The sequence below is a fragment of the Polypterus senegalus genome, chromosome 11 (genome assembly GCF_016835505.1).
Source record: "Polypterus senegalus isolate Bchr_013 chromosome 11, ASM1683550v1, whole genome shotgun sequence".
NCBI classification, from domain to species: Eukaryota; Metazoa; Chordata; class Cladistia; order Polypteriformes; family Polypteridae; genus Polypterus; species Polypterus senegalus.
In genome coordinates this window covers 148,259,504-148,284,239 of record NC_053164.1, presented here as the reverse complement: position 1 = coordinate 148,284,239, position 24,736 = coordinate 148,259,504, and the positions used below count along the sequence as shown (strand labels likewise).

At 37.8% G+C, this 24,736-nt stretch overlaps 1 protein-coding gene across 2 annotated transcripts in view; it reads right to left on the bottom strand.

Annotated features, from left to right (window-relative positions):
- rap1b (RAP1B, member of RAS oncogene family) overlaps nucleotides 1–24,736 on the bottom strand; it is a 176,997-nt gene that overhangs the window by 83,808 nt on the left and 68,453 nt on the right. For both annotated transcript variants that reach the window (XM_039769783.1, XM_039769784.1), the window contains exon 2: nucleotides 136–223. The gene's annotated coding sequence lies outside the window, so the exon portion shown is untranslated. The remainder of the gene's footprint in view (nucleotides 1–135; nucleotides 224–24,736) is intronic.

The following is a 24,736-nucleotide window of genomic DNA, read 5'->3' as shown; positions in this document are numbered from 1 at the left end:
CTGACTCTTAATTTGTTATAAAAAAAAAATGCACAAGTCTTCTAGGTGAGAGAACATTTAATAACAAAGAATGTGCAACAGGAAAAAAAGCATTATAAAGAAGAGGTAAAGAAAATGAACCAATTATTTACTTACCACCAAAGTTTAAAGGACCCTTGAAGCAATTTCACTTGAATGTTGTACACCAGGCTCTGATCTAGAGAGTCTAGACCACCTGACAAAACTGAAAAATAATAAAAACATAAAAATAACATTATTCCCTATAACTGTGCAAGCTTACCATATGCAAATGTAGTGCAGAACAGAAACGACAGCTTTAGAAAAGTCAAGTACTAGCATGTCTTAAATCTGAAACTATGAATAAATAGGTTTAAAAAACAATAATACACAGAAAGAAAAGACCATGATGCAGTTTCTATTGGTGTCATAAAAGAAAAAAAGCTAATGATAGGCATCACTTAAAAATCTTTTCAACCAATAACCAATTAATATGTTATATCACCAGCTTGAGGAGTGAGTATAGTAGTTAATGGAGTACCTCTCAATTGGAAGTCGCATTTCTTTTTCATCTTTCATTTTCTTTCAACTCTAGATTCTGCAAAGAATCACGGTTTTCAGAGCAAATCTGCACCAACACTAGTAGAATTTCCACTAATTGTGTAGAAATCAAATGAGAATGCAACTGTTAGAAAAACGTTTAATGTATATTTGTGAAACAAATGCAATGTGTTACAGATCTGCCCTGAATATAACATGCTCTTGTTTGGGTGGTCTTTTAGCAATCTTCATTCGTTCTATAGGGCTAGGATTCTTATAATGTAACATCAATGATCATTTTCAACGGACTACTAACTTTGACCGGTGCGGACACAATTCAAAAGTATTTGTTTACACATGTCCAGATTCATGTTGCCTTGGGTAAGGTCATGTATAAAATTCATAACAATAAATTCAGACTATAAAGCATATCGATATGCAATTGATAATTTGCTACTGAACCAAAGCAACTCTACCTGACCGGACTTGAAATAACAGGCCCAATAAATAAATAAAAAGAATGAAAATTCTCTGTTCTCATATTTACTCTACAGTTACAGCTGTACATCTCCTGGTGGACAAATGCACAAAAGCTTGATATGTAGTCTATATTCCAGCTGCTGGACTGGTTTAATACAATATAATGCAATATTCTCAAACCTACTTATTATTGGTAAATCAAAACTTCAAAATTTTCATTGACAGAAATTTCCACATTCAGAAGAGTAATTCACACTCAGAACAGTTTTACTCGTTAAGTTCTTAAGTATCTGATTATAAAGATTAGATGGAGCATATCTCTCTATTATAAAAAAAAAAATCATGGGAGGGAGACTAGGGAGATGAGACGTGATCGTCTCAGAAGACAATTTTACATCCCGCGAGACAAGGCAGTGAGACAACATTTAAAACAAGTTCACGGACATCTAACCTAGCGGTTGTTGGAATGCCTTTGGCAGACACACTTCATATGCTCGCAGCTCTTAAAACAACGACAAGCAACAAGCAAAACATTAAAGCAAAGCAAAACCCCCTCTTCACAACGCAATGAAAGAGACACGAAGTGGCAAAAGGACAGCTGCTGTACAGGCTTTTAAATAATTGACGCATAGCGCGACAAACAGAACGCGCAGCTCACCAACAGCAGCAAGACAACATGATCCGATGGCATCTCCTTAGCATGCATTCAGCCGACCCCCAGCATTATACATCCTGCGAGAAAGAGATTCAACCACGCCCAGGGCCAGAAATAAAGGACAAGTATTGTTTTTACAAAAGTTTTAAAGAAAAAGTGAAAATAATAAAAATGTAACAATTCCCATGAAAATAACAATCTCTTTAAATTGTAAATCTGGTAAAACAAACCTGGGGGTGGGCGAGCGAAGAGAACAGGAGCAGAGCCCCCTAGTTCTTAACAAGGAAATCTTCCTTCATCCTGTAGCACTACTGCTGGAAATAACGTAAAAATGTGGTCTCAATACTATGTGTAGAGAATCTTTTGTTATATTGTAAAATTTGGCAACACAACAACCTTTTGTTCCACTGAGTTCAAAGTCAGTTCCTTCTAAGCCTGCACTCTGCATAGTGCCATGCTTCAAGGCTTGCTTGCCATTTAAATGCAAACTTTCAATCAAGATGCATGTGAAAATAAATTAACATTTTCTTTACATTCTTCATTGGATTTATTTACATTTTCAGAGTACTGACACAGTTATTGTTTATAATAAAACTGTTGTTTTGTAATAGATTTCTTTAAATTTTCTTTAAATTTTTTTTATGAGTTTTCATAAATTTCATTATTTATCATATGTGCACAGACCTATACTGTACTGTATTGGTAATAAATGGTCAGTAGTCAATGTGTTAAATGCCTATCTTGTGTTATGGAGGTTAGGGTTCAATTCTAACTGTAAAACTCTTAAAATGTACTTACAGTTTGTTTTTAAAACAAACTTAGTTAACACATAAGCATTTTTAAAAGCAAAACCATGAATAACAAGCACTACAGGTATATTGAATTTTGGCCTTAAAGTGATATTGTATTTACTACAATTAAAATTGACAACAACAAAGGCAATAACAAATCAAGAACAACGAAACTGAGTTATAAAACATTTCTCATATTATATATTACAACATGATTATTAATGGCTAACAATTTCAACTTGATTGTATTTTGAAATTGTTTTGTGATGGCGATTTGTCAATATTTTTAACACCTTCATTCTCTTACGCAAACGCACCTCATTTTCGGTGCCTTACTATTGTCAACAAAAAAAAATTGTAGCCTGTCAAGAACCAGCACAAGGTAAAACAACACTAATAATAATCATAAAATCCATCATTATCATCTTTATACTCGAGTAGCATGGCAGGAAACAGTCACAGGCAAAATTAAAAATAAATGATCTACATAGCAACAAGATTTGAATTAAAAATTGGAATATATTGTCCTCCATCATCTATGATTTAATTAATTACACTCTTCACATTCACTTGTGGTGCACTAAAAGAGCCCTCATAACCATTCTCTCACTGGAAAAATTTAAATATTGTACTTTGGTTGTGTGGTTAGAGTACCTTCTTTGCTTACATTGTGAGTATGCAGTGAAAAGGACTGGGGTAAATATTTAGATAATCTTTATTGTGCGATTTAATTGATTTTTTGCAATTATATTGGGCCACTCAGTTTATTTCAGGGATTTAAGTTAACAGTAGAATTCTTGAAGTCTACAAAAAAACTCAAGCTACAGGTTGGAAGCTCCACACAACTGTTGTTACGGTTCTGCCTTTGCCCAAAAACGGTTTCAAAAGCTTTATGACCTTAGTCTTAGTAAGTCTTTCTCCCGTGGGGTGGCTAGGATCTTTTCCTGAACAAGATCAAACACAGTTGCGTAGGGTGTGGCAGGAGCTTCCACCTGCAGCTAAAGTCACTTCAGTACACATGTACATTGTGAGCATGCCCGTGTCAATCAAATAGAAGAAGCTCCACAGTTTAATTGTGACTTTACGCTGTAGGAAGATACGTAAATAATTCAAGGTAAATAACATTTGAATTTAAATAAGTAACACAATTTTTTTATATAAAGATCTTCACAAAACATAAATCATGCACTGGACTTCGCACAATACCTTAGCAAGCTCTGTAAGCCATGCTGTTTCATTGAAGGACAGGTGTGGGGCAGACTGACTGGCAGGATGACACCTGACCTGATGCTGCATCCAAACAGTGTCATCTTTCGCCTTTACACGTGATGCATTTGCATTGTTCTTATATGTGAGTGGCTGTTTCTTGCAAAAAGAGCTTCTGTTTCTCAGAGTTCACCTCTGTTATAGCACATCTTTATTTGAAAACAGCAGTTTCAGATAAGGAGTGTGAACACGACTGAGAGAATTAAACTGAATAAAAAAAAAAAAAAACGCTAACCCTTACAAGTACCATACATTTAAAGTGCCTGTTACAGACTTCAAATGTACTTTTTTATTGTATAATATTAATAAGGGCAGTTTACTACTCAAAATGTTAATTCTGGTAAGTAACCAGGATCAAACCAGCAACTTGTTGGTTATGAGTCATTAGTTCTTATTGCTGTACTGCCCAAGCAGTTGTGTCAATGAAGTACACTAACTCAATTTGTTTTTCTTCGTTTATATTCTTGAATAAAAGCGCACTTGTTTTGTTATACTTGTACCTTCTGTGAAAGTGCTTACTTGAGTCTTAAGTCTTAACATTATACACTTCATTTAAAAATATTGTCTTTAGTAATAAAACATGAACAATTTTGTCTTTTAGGTATGTGTTCAACATTTCTTGCATTTCCCATCACCCTACACTTACATAATGTAGATCTTTGTAAATACAGAACACACATGAAATCCATGTGTTCCAAATAACGATTGATTATTTACCCTATACAGCTCCAGGTACCTCACTCCCAGATAAACAAAGCTTGAGCTGAGAGAGCTTCTTGCCCTTTCTGCAGAGGTGGGGGGGATGGGATAGCAGGCTGCTTGCGCTTATCAAAACATTTACAAAACAAAACACGCCGATGAAGAAGTGCGATGGGACTTGAGGTGAGCCCAAGTTTTTTCGTAGGCTGCAGGAATTCTAGTGTTAAACCTGTATGTTTATGAGGTTTTCTTGGAAAAATTTAAATGGAATAGTCACCATCACTATATGCAACCACTCATCATTCTAAACATAGTATAGATAAATTTAAATCCGGTTGCACTAATAAAAGGCAAAGCCCTCACTGACTCATCACTAATTCTCCAACGTCCCGTGTAGGTAGAAGGCTGAATTTTGGCAGGCTCATTCCTTACAGCTTACTTACAAAAGTTGGGCAGGTTTCATTTCGAAATTCTACGTGTAATGGTCATAACTGGAACCTATTTTTCGCCATATAATGTAATGGAGTTGAGCTCGATGGCCGTGGGGGGCGGAGTTGTGTGACATCATCACGCCTCCCACGTAATCATGTGAACTGACTGTCAACGCAATACATAGAAAACAAGGAAGAGCTCCAAAAAGTGCTGAAGAAAACAAGCATTATACAATTGAGAAGGCAGCGAAACAATAAGAAGCGACCGAGTCACACATACAACCATATTCATGAGTACAGCTACTTTGGAAACAAAGCACGGTGTAAACCTAAAGTTTAAATTAAGTTCATAGACAGGCTGCCGCTGGCGTTTGTCATGCCCACGGCTAATGTGGGATACAAGTTTAATGAGAGGACGCAGGATATAAACGAGAGTTTTGATCACTTTGTAACTAAGTTAAAATTACTGGTGAAGGGCTGTGCTTATGCAAATTCTGATCGGATTGATAGTTAAGGCGGGTGTGAGAGTCACGTCATCATCTCCCCTCCCATTCACCTCATTTTGCTCTGAGCTGAGCTCCGCAGCCAACGCAGTCTTCAGGAACCAATTTTGTGATGCTGCCACCAAATACTCAAAGAAAAATCCCCAAGTTAATACACACGCTGTCTCTACAGTTTTTCCACACTCTGAATCCTCCAGGCACTACTTACAAAAGGTTACATTGACAATCGTGTTACGTTATTTTTAAAATGTTTCCTTTTCTTAGCACAAGCACAGCTGAGAAGCTTCGATGCATGTGCTCCATAACGCGTTAAAAAATAACGCATTTAATCACACTTTGCATTCCAAGCAAAGGGAACTTCTCTCAATGCATGATTTCCTGGTACACCGATTACATTGATGTACACATCAGAGCTACAAAAATGTAACAGTCGGAAGAAAGCACGCTGCTACAACTGATTGGAGGAAAATTTCATTTCAAAAGACTACCCGACGGAAACCTTGATAAAAGCGTGGTTTTGTGCACATATACATATATATATTATATGTGGATGTATATGTATATATACTGTATAAATGTGTATATATATATATATATATATGTTTATGCGAATATATATATATATGGACAGCAACACTCATGACAATGACAATCATGTTACATTATTAAAATGTTTCTTTTTGATTACTTCTCCATGTAATCGCTGGTATTTTTTGCTATATATATATATATATATATATATATATATATATATATATATATATATATAGATATATATAGAGAGAGAGAGAGAGAGAGAGAATGACCTCCAAAGAGCGCTGAGACTTTTGATCACGTGAACGTGTCTGCAAAAAGTGCCATCTCCTGCCCCACAAAACTCGAGCAGCCGGCGCGTGCGCATAGCTGTGCCGGCCTTTGAGACGCTAACTGCGCTTCTGCCTTAAGTCAAGCACTCTTAATTTTTTTCATCCTCCCCCTGAGATATAGCCCAGACAAGTGCAAACACGGGATCCCTTTTCTACACCGCGGCAAACTAATATTAAGGCGCTTCGCACTTTCTTTTGCACGTATTCGATTATGAGGTCGTCAGTTCGGATTATGAAGACACGCGCAGGAGTGGAGGACCAACAGTGCCATCTGGGATGTCTCACCAGTCTACACAAGACCCACTGCGACTGTCCCCAAAAGGCACTCATATCGTCAACGAAGACATCTCTCTACACTATATAAAAGAAAAAGGCAACTTTCCTTTCTTTAGACCTTTTTTCCTTTTATCCCAAACCAAAGCCTTTCTCTCTTAACACTGCAGAGGACACAAAACTAATTTTCTTTAATTGCTGGTAATGCCAGTAAGGCACATTACCAGAGGCAGAAATTTGGACGTTCACATAGAAAATGTAATTTCTATACCACAGCCGTCGTGTAGTGCCTTTCAAAAGGGATCTACTACCGAGAGATGATCCATATACATTTTAGCTGCTGTTAGTACTACTTACCTGTTGTGTTACACCGTCTTTAAAATGTAGTTTACCCGAAACTACTCCAGTAGTGCTCAATGTAGCTTTACTTCTTAAAACGTTAATGTTTAACTGTTAAATAACTTAGACTACATTTTATTATTTTTCACTTGCACTCAGTGACCAAAATTACATTTGATCCTTTACCAAGAATTAGTTATACTTGAGTAGAGAATTAAGATATGTCAGCTATTATTTTTATGCTAGCCCATGCAATCCAGATATTTAAATCAACCTTCATTTTTACCCAATAGACTTGGCTAGTGCTTAAACATTCAATAAAAATATATTCTGCCATGCAGACACGAGCCCTATAGTGATACAAAATGTACTCTCAAGAAATACAAAAATTGGTTAAATGTTACAAAATTCATTCACTGAAGCTCAGCAAAATAAGCCATAGGGAGTGCCAGGCAAAATGAATCTGATCATGACACCCACACAACATTTCTCATTAACTGGATCTGTGTGTTCATAAAACTACTTGCACCTACTTTAGAACAACGAGAACTAATACCTTAGCAACGTGCCTGGCTGAGATACAATGTAATATCGCAACACCCACTGATGATAGCCTGTAAACAGTTAGGTTTAATGCTGTATAAAAATCAGTTTCATCATTGAGGAATGGTGGGACAGAGGTAGAGGAAATAAAATAATTGCTAAGACATTTTAAAAATGTATGTAGAAACCATACAACAAATGTGTTAAACGGACAGTAAGCTTATATAATATATAAGTAATATTAATATTATTAATATTATTAATATATATTATATAATATATAAGTAATAGTCATTGACCACAACGATTAGCTTGATATATAAAAAAATAATTTTTGTCAAAAAACAATGCCAAAAACACACAATGGTAATTAAAGAAAGGGAAGAAAAGAGTAAGAGTATCAGAAGCAACACTAAAAATATGTTCTAATGGTATACTTATTGTACACACTGTCAAGTATTTCCGAATTTGACCAAAAGTGCAGTGGCATTTGCTGCAGCATAACCACACAAGGAGATCTTCTTCCCCACGGATTACTTCTTCCTACAACTAACATTGGATTTCTGCAGCAAAAGACCACAAAACTGTGGGCTGACTGAATTCATGCCTTACACTTGGCAAAGTCCTTTCTGTAATGATGGTGGTGGATGTTGACAAAATGCAAGCATGGTGTGCTGAATGTTTTAAGATTAAGTGTAAATAAAGACTAGCTGTATTTGCAAGCAGGTTCTGCCTGACAAAGACAATACGTAACACAATTTAAAAGTCAAAATGTTTTTCCATTTTATTCCGATTTAAAAAAAGTTGTTTTTCTTCAGAACAAGGCCTTCCACTTTTTTCCGGATCCTTCTTAAGTGCATCAAGATATGCTATCGATGCTAAAAATGAATAGAAGATGTTTAGAGTATCTGTTACTTTTCAAATGATTCTCATTTTTTGTAAGAATCTATTCTTCAGTGACACTAGGGAAATCAGCATCTTAGAAAAGTAGTACTAGTATTCCTACACAGAATACACTCTAGTTGTAAAAATGCCAAGTATTCCATTAAAATCTTTCATCTATCACATACATCTCATTTAAAGTTTTATAAAGTGCACCTGCAAGCATTGCCATCTGTCTCCTCTATCACTAGGCAGTATGCTCTGGGAATACATTTTGAACAAAATCTTTACACCCTTCTAAGGCAGCCTTGATTGTCAAAATCACCCCATATCCAATAATGATGATCCATTGGTGTACTCTAGGATGGCATAAAAGTGCATAGGGACAAACATTAATAACCTGTATCATTCTACTAGCATGCAGACTTCCACGTTCAAATGAAAGAACCCCAAACCACTTTCTATAACTCAGAGGGTAAGGGACATTCTATATTATCTCAGATTAAAAAAAAATTTCTTTGAGGATATGTCCAGAGCTCTTTAAAAACATGGGAAGAATTATCTAATATTTTCAAATATGCATGTTGGGCTTGGAATTGACTCTCTTATACTATTTGTTCTATTACATTAAAAGGTTTGTTTTTTTTTTTTTTGGTGAGTCTCTCTTTTTGGTTTCTTTTTTTTAGGTAAGATTTAATCTTTTTTTGCTTTTTCCCCCTTTATATTTCTACTTTTCCTTTGTTTTCTCTGAATTGATTTGAAGTAAATGAAGGTTATTACTTGTTTGATCAAGCAGTGTAATGTTTATTTAACAAAAAACAAACAATATATATATATATATATATATATATATATGTAAACTGTTCAAAAAAATTAAAGGAACACTTTGAAAACACATCAGATCTCAATGGGAAAAAGAAATCCTCCTGGATATCTATACTGATATAGACTGGGTAATGTCTTAGGAACGAAAGGATGCCACACCGTTTCATGGAAATGAAAATGATCAACCTAAAGAGCCCTGAATTCAAAGATGACCCAAAAATCAAAGTGAAAAAATTATGTGGCAGGCAAGTGCATTTTGCCAAAATTTAATTGCAGCAACTCAAAATTGTACGCAGTAGTTTGTATGGCCCCTGTGTTCTTGTATACATGCCTGACAACATCGGTGCATGCTCCTAATGAGACGACAGATGGTGTTGTGGGAGATCTCCTCCCAGATCTCGACCAGGGCATTACTGAGCTCCTGGACAGTCTCAGGTGCAACCTGGTGGCATTGGATGGACCAAAACATAATGTCCCAAAGGTGTTCTATTGGATTTAGGTCAGGAAAGTGTGGAGGCCAGTCAATGGTATCAATTCCTTCATCCTCCAGGAACTGCCTGCATACTCTCACCACATGAGGCCAGGAATTGTCATGCACCAGGAGCCACTGCACCAGCATAGGGTCTGACAATGGGTCCAAGGATTTCATCCTGATACCTAATGGCAGCCAAGGTGCCTTTGTCAAGCCTGTAGCGGTCTGTTTGACCCTCCATGGAAATGCCTCCCCAGACAATCATTAACCCACCACCAAACTGTTCATGCTGAATGATGTTACAGGCAGCATAATGTTCTCCATGGCTTCTCCAGACCGTTTCACTTCTGTCACGTGCTCAGGGTGAACCTTCTCTCATCTGTGAAAAGCCCAGGGCACCAGTGGTGCATCTGCCAATTCTGGTATTCTATGGTGAATGCCAATCGAGCTGCATGCTGCTGGGCAGTGAGCTCAGGGCCCATTAGAGGACATGGGGCCCTTGGGTCACCCTCATGAAGTCTTTCTGGTTGTTTGGTCAGAGACATTCACACCAGTGGCCTGTTGGAGGTCATTTTGTAGGGTTCCGACAGTGCTCATTCTGTTCTGCTTTTCCCAAAGGAGCAGATACCGGTCCTGCTAATGGGTTAAGAACCTTCTATGGCCCTGTCTAGCTCTTCTACAGTAACTGCTTGTCTCCTGGAATTTCCTCCATGCCCTTGAGACTGTCCTAGAAGACACAGCAAACCTTCTGGCAATGGTACATATTGATGTGCCATTCTGGAGAAGTTGGACTACCTGTGCAACTTCTGTAGGGTCCAGGTATCACCTCATGGTACCAGTAGTGATACTGACTGTAGCCAAATGCAAAACTAGTGAAAAACAGTCAGAAAAGATGAGGAGGGAAAAATGTCAGTGGCCTCCACCTGTTAAACTATTCCTGTTTTGGGGGTCCATCTCATTGTTGCCCCTCTACTGCACCTGTTGTTAATTTCATTATCAAAGCAGCTGAAACTGATTAACAACCTCCTCTGCTACTTAACTGACCAGATGACTTGATGCTATACACTCATTAAAAAGTGTTCCTTTATATATATATATATATATATATATATATATATATATATATATATATATATACACACACACACAGCTCACAAAAATTAAAGGAACACTTTTTTTTATTAGGCCTGGCAAGAAATCAATTAAACCTGTCTGATAATTTTCTGGTTGGTTAAGCAGCTGAGGTCATTGTTAATCACTTTCAGCTGTATTGGTGTTCATGGACTTAACGACAGGTGCACTAAAGTGGCAACAATTAGAAAACCCTCAAAACAGGACTGGTTTTCCACTCGTGCTAGTTTTGGCTTGAGTAATTATCTCTACTGGCAGTATAAGGCGATTCCTTAACCCTACAGAGGTTGCACAGGTTGTCCAACTTCTCCAGGATGGCACATCCACACGTGCTGCAGCAAGAAGGTTTAATGTGTCTCCCAGCACAATCTCCAGAACATGGAGATTTCAGGAGACTGGCTGTTATTCTTGGAGAGCTGGACAGGGCCGTAGAAGGTCCTCAACCCATCAGCAGGACCGATACCTGCTCCTTTGAGCAAGGCGGAACAGGCTGAGCACTGCTCGTGCCCTACAGAATGACCTCCAGAGAGCCACTGATGTGAATGTCTCTACCCAAACAATCAGGAACAGACTTCATGAAGATGGCCTGAGGGCCCGACGTCCTGTAGTGGGCCCTGTGCTCACTGTCCAGCACCGTGGAGCTCGACTGGCATTTGCTCAAGAACACCAGAATTAGCAAGTCCGCCACTGGCGCCCTGTACTTTTTACAGACGAGCAGGTTCACCCTGAGCAGCTGTGATAGACGTAAAAGAGTCTGGAGAAGACAAGGAGAACGATATGCTGCCTGCAACATCGTTCAACATGACAGGTTTGGTGGTGGGTCAGTGATGGGCTGGGGAGGCATATCCATGGAGGGACGCACAGATATCTACTGCGTAGGAAATGGTGCTCTGACTACCATAAGGTATCGAGATGAAATCCTTGAACCCATTGTCAGACCCTACGCTGGTGCAGTAGGTCCTGGTTTCCTCCTAATGCACGACAATGCCCGGTCTCATGTGGCAAGAGTATGCAGGCAGTACCTGGAGGATGAAGGAATTGAAACAATTGAATGGCCTTCACAATCCCCTGACTTAAACCCAATAGAACATCTGTGCAATATTATGTTTCGGTCCATTAGGCGCCGCCAGGTTGCTCCTCAGACTGTACAACAGTTCAGGGATGCCCTCATACAGATCTGGGAGGAAATGCTACAAGACACCATCCGTCGTCTCATTAGGAGCATGCCCCGACGTTGTCAAGCATGCATACAAGCTCGTGGGGCCACACAAGATACTGAAAAGCATTTTGAGTAGCAGAAAGTTTTTGAAAAAGGGACTAGCCTGCCACATCTTCATTTCACTCTGATTTTAGGGTGTCTACACAATTGAGCCCTCTGTAGGCAGAAAACTTTTATTTCCATTAAAAGACTTGGCATCCTTTTGTTCCTAAGACATTGCCCTGTCGTTATTTGTATAGATATCCAACTTCATATTGAGATCTGATGTATCTAATGTGTTTCTTTAAAGTGTTCCTTTAATTTTTGTGAGCAGTATATATATATATATATATATATATATATATATATAAAGATGAGATATGTTTGACTGGTACAACTCTAAGCTCACACAGCCACTGGCAGAAGGAAAGTCAGGTTCAATTAAGCCAACTATAAATACCTGTAGATGATGCAAATTACTACATTTCACTTTTCCACATATTGGAAGGTAAGGTGAGGTGGAATGGGGTAGGGGAAGATTTGTAGGTTTTATCAGAGATAAAAAAAAAATTACTCAATATCTGCATGGTCCTTGGAGTCACTAATGCAAGTGCTATAATGTCTAAAGCTCTCCTGGCCAACCTTCATTTCATTTGATAGAATCTATTACTCCAAAAAAAAAAAAAAAATTTTCTTCAAGAGAAATAAGCTGATATCTACTCGAGGCTATCAGACCTTTATGTGAAAAGCACTGACTGATGGCTACAGACACTGCAAACAAAACTTTAAATTAGGGTCACGAGGAAGACCGACCCTATCCTATCAGAGACAGATATAAATAAAGCAGGAACCAGTCTTGGAAAAATGCCTACACTAAAACAAAGCCAGGTAAGAATTACCACTCAATCTAACAAGCATGCAACTGGGAGAAGGGAAGAAAAACTATACAGACATGGAGAAAGCCTGGATGTGTCCTCAGGGTACTGGCTTCTGAGCCAGCAGTAGTATTAACAACTGCACAACCATGCCACTCGTGAACAAAAGGTGCAGATGATCTATGATAACTATCATATAGTTAACATTCTATGAGTGTAAAGTATTAGGCCTCAAGGCTGATATGAATCTGTATAAACCATGAATTTTCTTTGAAACATTGTACATGCAGAATGAGTAAAACAGTTCAATTGTCTTCTCCAATACTTCTGTACATTTCAAACTGAGAAAACTGTTCAGATTTGGATAGTGAATAAAGCAATTCATGGTCATTTTCTCATTTTATTTCGGGCAAAGTAATTTCAAAATAGTATATTCATCAAATTAACAACTGTGTATGGTCCTAATACTTTTATTTTTATATATATATATATATATATATATATATATATATATATATATATATATATATATATATATATATATATATATATATATATATATAAATAAATAAATAAATAAAAAAATTGATAACACACAAGTTCTTAACCTTCCTCAAAGAGCAATGTCCCTTAAAGAAGCCTGAAATGTTCAAGTAAAAACTGATTAAGTAGTTAAAATAATCTAAAAATGCAGAAATCTCAATCTCATTGTGGTTCATATATCCTCAAGACCACAATATCCTGCATTAGATATAAGGAAACGTGGGACAAAGTCTGTAAGCAGAAACAAAGGTCTAAAGCAGGCTTTCCCAACCTGGAGTACCCACACCTTCAGAGGGTACAAAAAACAGGAAGGCTGCATCACAATTCACCAATTTTGAGTGAGGTACATTGTCAGACTAACTTTTTATATATTATATATACACAGCATTATATAAATAAAGAGAATGGAATTTGGACCTTGCAATGATTCATAGAGAAGAGCAAGATCTAGTTTTGATTTCTGTGCAAGCCCTGATTGTGAAACATCACTGATTTCGAGGTCTGCCATACATATTCCCTAGAGAACTGGAGGGATAGGGGGGACAAAGGGGATTGAACTGGATGCAACACTAGCTGCTTACACTCAGCCAATCTGCCCTACTGGTGGTCCTGGCAATAGCTCAGCTATTTTAATTAAGCTGCACATCCTTTTCTGAACTGCAGTGTAGGTGTTATCAAGGAACAAATCTCATCAACTGTGTTTCATTGCTTAGCGGCGTGCCAACACCAGTTGCTTTAAAAACCTTGATCGTTGATTGTATGTCATTTCCACGTGGCGCTTGATTAGTGATCATATGTCATTTCCACGTGGCACTTAATTGACAATCTTGTGGTTAGGGGTTCCTGCAAAGCATTGAGTGTCCAAGCGTCATGGAGGACCCATTTACAAGATGGAGATTTTTAAAAAGGTAAAATGCTCAGTTTATATTTAATTATGATGCAATGAGTTAAAAGCTTATTTATTGAGTTCAATTGTTAACCTCCATTACTGCATGATGTTGTAACCTGCATTAATGTACAGTATGTGGTTAAAAATGAGAAATTTGACTTCATTTTCAAATGTGATATTACTTTTATAGGGAGTGCAACCATAAATCAAACATTTACTAGTGGTGCAGGGCATAGAAACTGTGGGGAACCAGTGGGCTAAAGAATGATTGTAGTTTCCAACTTGCATCACAAAACATCAGATTTGCTTGTAGGCAAAATAGTACCACTATTATAGAGCAAAGAAATTATTTTTTAATAACTAATTATGGCACTATTGTAAAGCACAGCATTGTGAAAAAGTATTTGTTCCCTTTCTAAGAGCATGTGTTTGCATATTTTACACAATGAATGGTCCCAGACCTTTAGATAAGATGTTTTATTAGAGAATATATAGCACATAAAGGTCATGTAAAAGAATTTCCCCTCAATTTCCACTTGGGGATTAATAAAGTATATCAAATCAAATGTATATAGGATATAAATTACAGAAAGGGAACCTGAGTGAATGCAGAATACAGTTTTTAAAATTATAACGTTTTATTCAAAAAAATGCTTCACTGAAAATGCGAGATGAGATCTGATGCTTCCTTTAGACAGCAGTGGTTTCTTCCTTGCAATTTTCCTAATAAAGTAATTTTCACTCAGCCCCTTTCATAGTATGGAGTCATGAACACTGACCTTAGCTGATGACAGAGAGGTCTGTAGTTCTCGGACTGTGCTTTTGGGAACCTCTGCAACTTCTTGAATAATTTGCTGCAGGGTCTATTGAATAATTTAGGCTGGCCTTTTCTGAAATGATTTACTACTATTCCAAATATTCTCCATTTGGAGGTAACAGGTCTTGCCGTGGTGTGGTGCAGTCCCAGAGTCATAAAAATTTCTTTATGACCCTTTCTTGATCAGTTTCAGCAGCGTTTTTCCTCATTTCTTCTGATATTTCCTTTGATCAAGACACAGTGGCCTCAGATGATGTGTGGCAGATGGAGATGTTGAAGGATGCCAGCCTTCTAAGGAAGTATAGTCAGCTCTGTCCTGTCTTCCACAAAGCATCAGTATTGGCAGTCCAGTACAATTTATCATCCAGCTGCACTCCCAGGTATTTATAGGTCTGCATCCTCTGCACACAGTCACCTCTGATGATCACAGGGTCCATGAGGGGCCTGGGCCGCCTAAAATCCACCATCAGCTCCTTGGTTTTGCTGGTGTTCAGTTGTAGGTGGTTTGAGTAGCACCATTTAAAAAAATGTCCTTCATTAGCTTCCTATACTCCTCCTCCTGTCCACTCCTGATGCAGCCCACGATAGCAGTGTCACTAGCGAACTATTTCACCTGGCAGGACTCAGAGTTGTATTGGAAGTCCGATGTAAATAGGCTGAAAAGGAATGGAGAAAGCACTGTCCCCTGCGGCGCTCCTGTGCTGCTGACCACAATGTCAGATCTGCAGTTCCCGAGACACACATACTGAGGTCTATCTGTAAGATAGTTCACGATCCATACCACCAGGTATGAATCTACTCCCATCTCTGTCAGCTTGTCCCTAAGGAGCAGAGGTTGGATGGTGTTGAAGGCACTAGAGAAGTCCAGAAACATAATTCTTACTGCACCACTGCCTCTGTCCAAGTGGGAGAGGGATTGGTGTAGCATGTAGATGATGGCATCCTCCGCTCCCACCCTCTCCTGGTATGCAAACTGCAGCGGGTCGAGGGCGTGGCGGACCTGTGGCCTCAGATGATGAAGCAGCAGTTGCTCCATGGTCTTCATCACATGTGACGTCAGGGTGACAGGCCTGAAGTCATTCAGCTCACCAGGACGTGATACCTTTGGGACTGGGGTGATGCAAGATGTTTTCCAAAGCCTCAGGATTCTCCCCTGTTCCAGGATCAGGTGTACTCATGTTCCCTTCATATAATATTATAGTATGTCAAAAGATTTGAAGCCATTAATTGCAAAAAATATGCAAAAAACAATATTAGAAAGGGAGAAAAAAAATTTTCACATACATGTTTAATTTTGAAAATGTTTAGGTGAAGAATTAAACTCTTTTCAGAAAATGTCCTATTTTGACATTTCCTTTTCAGAAGGTTTTTATCCCCACTTTAAGCTATTTCACAATATGCATCCATTTTCCGCTGGCTGATGGAAGTATACCAAGAAAATGCGGTGTGGTTAACTCCAAAGAAATATCTGTGCAAGGAAGTGGTCATGTCAAGTAGGATCCTTCCAAGCTTGATTACTTGACTGTTTTCTGTTTCTTATATGACAAAACAGTTATTAAAAAACAGTACCTGTAAAAAAAAAAGTTAATATTTCATAAAATTTATTGTTCGTTTAACCTAACTGAAAAATTACTAATTAAAACTAATTGTAATTTGTATGTGGGGTTGTCCAAAAACCCCACCAAAAAAGCCATGCATCCACCCATCCATCTTTCAAACAAATGTAATTTATTTCAGGGTAGTCAAAGAACAGCAAGAACACCACATATGAAATGACAGAAATACTGCTTTCTCCTCTATTTGCTTTCATTTTCATACTTTACAAAATACTTTATTCATCACAGTAGCTTTAAGCCTTTTTCACTATTAAGAGATACTATAGTATGAATATTTTGGCTTTTGCAACATCATGAAAACAACATGAGGTGAAACAAAAACTAGAAAACCCAAACAGAATAAGGAAAAAATGTTATGTAAAACAGAGCTGACCAGTTAACACTACTTTATTGGCATTTTGCCTACAAAAGCATATTCTATGCTGAAAGGTGCACACAAATATTACAAAAATCCTAGCAAGCCCCAAGATATACCTTTATTACTGACATCTTATGTTTCAGGAATTATGTTAGAACTTGTCCAAAACCTTTTCAAAGTGTAAATCCCTTTCCTCACTCACTCTGATTTTAGTTAACTTACAAAACACTCTCATTTAAGACGTGCATAAAAGAACAAACAGTATACGCGTTTTCCCATACAAGACTGTACACAAATCTTAATGAAAGAAAACTTAATATTTAAATTTCCTGTAAATTGTAAGGAATCCCCACACGGTTTCTTATGCTGGTGTGATCTGGAGCTTTACGTCAAAAGTATGAAAACTTTTATTTTGTTGGACTCTGGTATTTTTTTCATGTGCTGATGCAGAGTACTATATATGAAAGCAAGATTATAAAATTGATTTGCAGGATGAAAAGCATATTCACTGCACTTTAATTAAATGATGACGTATTATCTTTTGAATAAAGTCTTTTGAAAATATTCACCTTGCTTTTGAACATTAACTGCTAATTTAGAAATGTTTTTAGCTGTAAAAACATTTTTAAAGAATTGCTCAATTTATACTGCCCCAGTATTCATGGGCTAAGTGTGAACAAACCACGGGACACAAGGCATTGGCGTGCACAAAACGAAAACTCTATTATATTAAGTGAAATGGTATAAATTAATAATTTACCAATGACTTAGACCGGTGCTTGCCAAAACAGAATTTTCAGTTATACCGTGATATGGATTTTTGGTTACAAAACCAACACCTTCATTGCATCACAAAAATGTTAGTTAGGAAGTGATTCTTCCATGAAATGTTCATACTCAATTGGATAATGCAAAACAAAGTAATGTCATAAGATTGGACGTCTGAAGCGGAGCTCCGTTAGCAGCGGCTTTACTTTTTCTTTTATTTCTTATTATCCCGAGGTATCCTGTATTTACCCAACCCAAGGAGAAAGAAAAGAAATCTATAGCTACATCAAAGTCTAGCCAGGCAATAAGTCCAAGTGCAAGGTACGGCCTTTCAGAGACTGACCTGAAACAGACAGGCGAAACCACAGACTCCCCAGGACCTTGCTTCACTGCATTGTCTCCTGTCGACAGTGAAAATGGGAGCGAATGTGCAAGTGATGCAGGTCACGATACCTTGCCAATTCCAGAAGATAACTTGAAACTGGAAGTGGCCTTGCAGTCTGCACTTTCATCTACTCCTCGTGAGCCGGAAGCCAGCTGTAATGAGGATTGCACCCGTGAAGCACAAAATCCAAAACGATCTGTCCGAACTGAAGGTAATGATTGCAAAAATGGCCACGGCGGCCATAAATGAGCTCAAGAAAGACATTCAGAAAAATATAAAGGAAGAAATAAATGGCTTACTCAAGACAAGCGAGAAGACAAAGAAGAAGTTGCAGCTGGAGATGCAGGAGCTAAGGCAGGATAATAAAGACTTGGAAAAATGTGTATATAATCGCTTTGATGGAGCCTTTAAAGGCATGCTGGGAAAAATTGAGAAACACATTCAGGAAAATTCGTCCAAACAGAGCACTTGCTGATCAGCTGGAAGATGTTAAGCACACATTCATGACTCAAACTGAAACAGCTGAAGATTTGGCATCTAATACTGATGGAAAAGCTACAGCTGTGAATTCCGAATGCAAAAAACTCAAGAGACAGACTTGCTGGCCTGGAAAATGGATGAAGGAGGAATAATACTAGAATCGAAGGTCTACTTGAGAATCGTGAAAGTTCAAACCCAGTGAAATTCGTAGCTGAACTATTCTCAGAAATAATTGGAGAAGACTTTAAATCAGATACCAAGATAGCAGCAGCTTATTGCATATGTGGATCAAATACCATAAACCTAGGACTCTAAATTGTTTGCACTGAGAGATTACAATATAAGCTTAATGTAATGACATTTCTCAGACAGAAACAAGAGATTATATTTGAAAATAACCACATTCATATTTTCCCTGATTTCTCACCCTCAACAGCTGCTAAACGTGCCGCTTACAACATTAAACAGCGGTTACGGAAAGCTAGTATCAGATACAGCCTCTTGTATCCTGCCAGACTGAAAGTGGATACTCAAGACAAATATTACATCTTCACCACTATGGAGGAAGCAGAAACGGAGTCAAGAAAGTTGATCCCGACACTTTTTGATCGTGAGCTGCATCCTGTCATGGCATGGCAAGAAAATATTACTTGCTGTCTGGTTCGCTTGCAATGATACTGGTACCATAATTATACATCCTTTTCTCTTCTCTGCCACTTTGTTTGTTTGAATTACAATTATACGCTGTGGTCTTTGGCCGGCTGGTCATCCCGTCCAATTCCCCCAGGTCGCCAGATGGAGCCCTCCCTGCAGTATGGAGGTGCCCCAAAGACCAGCAGGGAGTCATGGACTATGCAGTTTTTATACACGACCCTGCTGGATACCACAGGGGCCGAAAGAGGGAGCTGCAGGGAGGACCAAAGACTCATTTGTGCCCTATAACCTGGAAGTACGTCAAAGGAAGAGCAACGTGCTTCCGGGGTGAGAAGGAGGACTCGTACCGGACCCCGAAGTGATAGAAGTGAATCACATGGACTGGGGATTGGGAGCACTTCCGGGTCAAGGAGGATAAAAGGACTGTGGGAGCTCCCAGATGGCGAGCTGAGCTGGGTGGAAGGGTGGCAACGCGTCTGGGAGTCGGAGGATAGTTTATTGTATTTGTGATAGTGATTTATATGAGTACAGTGGAGGAGAAGGTGCTTTGTGCACCTTTTTAGCAATTAAAGTCATCATTTGGACTTTTATCTGGTGTCTTGGACAGGGGTTGAAGGGAGCGATACAGCCCTAATCTGTCACAATGCGTATGTATGGAAGAAATTAAAGTAGGTTTTTTTGTTACTATTCTAAAGGAGTCTATTTAACATCAAACCCTTGGTTTATTGTTATTATTGCATTAGGGTTTACTATGCTTATCCAGGGCCACTTTTTAACACCATTATCTGGGTTTACTATCTTAATATTTCAAGACTACTGAAGATTATTTTATGCTTATAGTATTTAGACTTTACCTGCAATAGATATCTCTAATTTTTAATCCTCAAACGCCGCTGCTGGGGGGATTGTTTTGTTTTGGATGTGCTCTCTCTCTAGGTATGTCAGAAGACTGGGATTTTGTGAAGTGGGGTCCAGCCTCACGAGGGGAGGCAAAATGGGGGGTGGGGGGAGAAGGGTGGAAGAGAAAGAGAGCAAGTTATATCTAATCTGACCTTTTATAATCCTTATAATTATAATTACCAATGTAACAATTAGGGCTGCAACTAATGATTATTTTGGTAGTCGACTAATCATTCCATTTTTTACCCCAATTAGTCGATTAGTAACAATTATTTCATTTCTGACTATTTTGATGCCTGTTATCTGTGGTGGCACATCCTGTTTTGGGATCTAGTGCATGTCTTACCACGTCTGCTCACTTCTGTCCACCTGTGAATGTCACCCTGACGTCTCAGCATTAACACAATTAAAATTAATAATAATCAAATTAAAAACCACCAGTGAAACATATGAATTTGAAAATAATCAATGTTTTATATTCGTGTGAGCATCACAATAAATATATTAAACAATACAAACTAAAGTGCACATAGTCTTTAAACAAAAAAAGTGCATCTAACCAAAAATGGCCACTGGTGTGTCTTAAAGTCCAAAAGTTTAAATAAAACTTCAATACAAATAAAATAAAACAATGTACAGTTTATAAAAGATTCAGTGCATATATTCCTGATTGCACTGCAGGAACGTGAGCATTTCGACATGCTCTGGTGTGAGGCTGTCTCTCTTCTTTGAGAATGTTCCCAGCTTCTGAGAAGAGACACTCAGATGGAGTAGAGGTAGCAGCAATACACAAGAATGATTTTGCAGACAGAGAAAGATGTTTAATCATTACACTTGACGGAAGAGTGTTGTAGTTTATCACATCATGTACTATATTATGCCAAAAGAAAAAAAAAAATAATGGACTAAAATATGTAAAAAACTAATTACTGATATACTCCAAAACACAAGTTACCCAATGTTAGTTAGAGATGGTTTATTATTCATATGAACTCAAACATCATATGAAAAAAAAAAAAAAAAAAAAAAAAAAAACTAGGACAGCTCAGCTACTCCTATTCACTTGTTTACTATAGCTCCAAACATGTTAGGAAACATAACTGAAGTTATATTCACTTAACTCTTAAACCGCTGCAACCGGCTAGAGTTGGTTTCCAGTGCAATTTGGAAGCACGGTGAAGCCGAGTATATGTGGCGACATACATTTGGCGACGTACATTCATTGAACTCCACAACCAGCTCTGGGATTGAGCTGATGCACTAGACAAGCCTGCAATCATCAGTGTTTACCTCTGTGTGTTTTTTTTTTCTTTTTCAGTGAAGTGCTCCCACACTTAGAAAGTTTCTGTCTCCTTTCCCCTCCTCCATCTGACTCGCCATTGCAACCACATTTTCCTCTACATTCTTCTCCTCAAATGTTGTTCTTCGTGGGTGGGACTGTGTGCAGTCTTGACAAATAATAACAAATGATACTTCCCCCAGATGTTCATGTAGTGCATTGCAGTTACAAAAACCAATGAGGTTCTTTTGTGACTTGACTGGAACCTCTATTGAAGGTTCCGTTTATGACGCGTTGACAATAAAAAAATCCACGATGATTTTTTGACGTCAACACCCGTTGCAGCTCTATCAACAATAGGCTGCATGGCAATTAACTCATGGGAAAATTGGAAATTAAGGTTAAAGCTGTCTCACTTCCAGTTAAGACTACAAAATGACACCAAAATTTTAGAATCAATGTCTCCATGATGGGACAGTTAACTTTGTGAGCTGGGATATTAAAGCCCTGAATCACAAATTAAAGAGAAAGAAAGTATTCTCTCACCTAACAGGTCTAAACGCTAAAACAGTATTTTTATAAAACAGTATTTTTACAGGAGACCCACTTACTAATCAAGGATCAGTTCTGGCTGCAAAAAGACTGGACTGGACAAATGTTCCATTTCAGCTTTACAAAAAAACTAGAGGTGTGGGAATTCTCATACATAGAACAGTCTCATTTGTGGTATCAGATGTAGTATCTGATCCTGAAGAGAGATATGTGATTGTCATGGGAAATTTATTTAACTATAATGTGATTTTGACAAATGTTTATGCACCAAATGTAGATGATAGGGAATTCATGCAAAATGTATTTACATCCATTCCATACTCATAAAATAATGGCTGGGGACTTTAATGGTGTTTTAAATCCACTCTTAGATAGGTCTCCTGTCACAGGGGTGATTACATCTAACACTGCAAAGACAATTACACAGTTTTTAACTGACCACAACTTATCAGACCCCTGGAGGTTTCTAAACCCAAACTCAAGAACATATTCCTTTTACTCACCAGTGCATCATTGCAACTCAACAATTGATTATTTCTTTATAGATAAGTTTCTTTCGTAACATTAAATCTTGCAAGTACAATGCTATTGTTATTTCCAACCATGCCCCTCTGATCTGGGGAGCTAAAATCATTATACCCCACATACTCATCTCGCAGATGGGGTGTCTTAACCCACTTCTATTAGCAGACAACATCTGTACAGAATTTACATCAAAACAAATCTTTCTAGAGACATACATCCTCAGAGGTCTCTACAGGAATACTCTGGAAAACCCTGAAGGCCTTCTTAAGAGGACAGATTTTCTCATATCTTTCCCACAGAAATAAATTAGAAACCAAGAAGGTATCAGAGCTAATCAGCAAAATTAGAATAGATCAAGAACATGTCAGGTGTCCAAGTGAGACTCTTCATAGGAAAGGCAGGCCCTGCATTTAGAGCTCAACCTCTTAACTAAAGAAACTGAGCAACTCATTTTTAAATCAAGACATCATTACTATAAACACAGACAGAAAGCTAATAAGCTCTTCGCTCAACAATCCACAAGCAAGAAGTTCGCAATGCAATCCCAGCAATCACCAACATGAACGGAGACAAAATCATTGACCATACAAATATAATGCACACATTTAGAGACTACTATAAATCCTTATATTCTACTGAGTTTAAAGAAGACAACACACAATCTAATGCATTACAGATACCACAAATAGATACTCTATGAGTGCAGAGGAATTGGATAAACCTTTGGCACTATCAGAATTACTAGATGCTATAAAGTCACATCAGAGTGGGAAAATGATTTTTACCTGATGGCTACCCTGTCGAATTTTGTAAGAAATTCTCCACTCAGCTAGCTCCCCCCCTCTTATTAGCAACATTTTCAGAAGCTAGACACAATCAAATCCTACCTCAAACTTTTCACCAAGCATTAATCACTGTCTTTCCCAAACAAAATAAGGACTTATTACAATGTGCATAATACAGACCGATTTCACTACTGAATAATGATGTTAAAATACTCTCCAAAGACTTAGCTAGAAGGATGGAGAAAGTGCTGCCTTAAGTAATATCACAAGATCAAACTTTTTATTAAAGGCTGACACTCGGTTTTCAATCTTTGACGCCTGTTTAATGTAATATATTTAACTGCAAAGTCAAACGCCCCAGAGATATTATCGTTGGATGCAGAAAAAGCTCGTTGATATGATTGAATGGAACTACCTTTTCACTACATTAGAGAAATTTGGGTTTGGCCCAAACATTTGTGGATGGATCAAACTGCTATATACCAATCCAGAAGCTTCAGTTTGTATTAACATTAATTCAGACTACTTTAAACTAGAACGTGGTACCAGACAAGGATGCCCCTTGTCATCACTACTTTTTGCAATTGCCATTGAGCCACTGGCAGTTCACTGTCGAAAAGCTTATCAGATAAAGGGGATTATCAGAGAAGGACTTGAACAGAAAATTTCTCTATATGCAGATGATATGGTACTGTACACGTATATCAGACCCACAAAGTACTGTGCCTGCAGTCCTAACTGCACTTACAGAATTTTCAAAGATTTCTGGTCTCAGAATTAATTTGAATAAAAGTGTGCTATTCTCAGTGAATTCTCAAGCATACAATATTAGAATGGACAACTTCCCTTTTATCATTGCAAATCAGTTTAAATACCTAGGGGTAAACATCACAAGTAAACATAAAGCTCTTTATCAACAAAATTTCGCAGTCTGTATGGAAAACATTAAGCAAGACTTGCATAGATGTTCAACCCTTCATTTCACTCTAGTTGGAAAAATTAATGTTAAGATAAATATTCTTCCTAAGCTTCTCTTTATATTTCAAAACATTTCAATATACATCAGTAAATCATTTTTAAGCAATTAGATTCAACCATAACCTCATTTATTTGGAACCTAAAACATTCACATATCCAAAGAGCGACCCTCCAAAGACCTAAGGCAGAAGGTGGCATGACTCTACCTAACTTTCAGTTTAATTACTGGGCAGCAAACATACAAGTTATAAAAACCTGGACATGGACACAAATAGATGAACATACACAGGTTTGGTCCGCAATAGAAATAAAATCCTGCAGTACTTCTTTATATTCCCTGCTTTGTGTTCCTACAAATGCAATTATCACCATCAGCCCAATTGTGCTTCACTCACTCAGAATATGGAACCAATGTAGGAAGCGTTTTAAGATAAACTTTTC